Below are 1,073 nucleotides of genomic sequence, written 5' to 3'. Positions count from 1 at the left end.
CACGGCCACTCCGGCCGGCAATGGCATAACTACCAGAGCGCACTATGTGTCTACCGTTCAGTAGGAAATTCTCGTAGTCAGAAGGCTCAGTGTGGGCAGACGTGTGAAGCAAGCAGACAAGCGTTCCAAGAGGAAGTACTCGTGTTTCCTATAGTCAACTGCGCGAGTTTGAAAGGGCCTTCCGTGTAGCGGGATGGTACCTTCGGAGAATTGGCATACAAGTTGGATTTGCTGCGTCAGTTGTGCAACGAAGCTAGTTATCAGCGTTCACGTGAGCATTCTCACACTCATAGACGAGATGCTGGACATCCCCCAATACAGACGTCCGATAGGATCGTCGTGTTGTAAGGGTAGCAGTGGCAGATCTTACAGCTACCACAGCACAATAAAAATAATGTGTGACGAGGGTCTCCCGTCGGGTAGACCGTTCGCCTGGTGCAATTCTTTCGATTTGACGCCACTTCGGTGACTTCCTGGTCGATGGGGATGAAATGATGATGATTAGGACAACACAACACCCAGTCCCTGAGCGGAGAAAATCTCCGACCCAGCCGGGAATCAAACCCGGGTCCTTAGGATTGACATTCTGTCGCACTGACCACTTTTTTTTATTTTTTTGCATTTTGTTCGTTATTGATCGTTGTGTTTGGTCGTTGCGGACGTCGCAAGACATCCTGTTCAAGTTCGGTGGTTGATCCTTCCACTCAGTTTTTTATTACAGAGGCCAACCGGCTGTCTGACCGAACACGCTGAGCTACCGTGCCGGCTCGCATTTGTTCGTTGCATCTGCTCGGGGCGGACGTCGTAAGACATCCGTTTAAGTTCGTTGTTGATCGACTAATTCAGTTTTCTTATTACAGAGGGCAGCTAACCCTCTGACCGAACACGCTGAGCTACCGACCACTCAGCTACCGGGCCACAGCACAGACAAGAGGCCATTGTGAGCCCAGACGTGTCAATACCAACTGTTGCGAACCGGTTGTTAGCAGTGCGACTGCGGCCATGCACACCTCCTGCCCTTCTTTCACTCAACGATGTGCGCGGCTCGACCGGTGCCTTCAGAGGATCACTTG

This window comes from Schistocerca americana, chromosome 4, assembly GCF_021461395.2.
Source record: "Schistocerca americana isolate TAMUIC-IGC-003095 chromosome 4, iqSchAmer2.1, whole genome shotgun sequence".
NCBI classification, from domain to species: Eukaryota; Metazoa; Arthropoda; class Insecta; order Orthoptera; family Acrididae; genus Schistocerca; species Schistocerca americana.
This window is presented reverse-complemented; position numbering follows the sequence as displayed.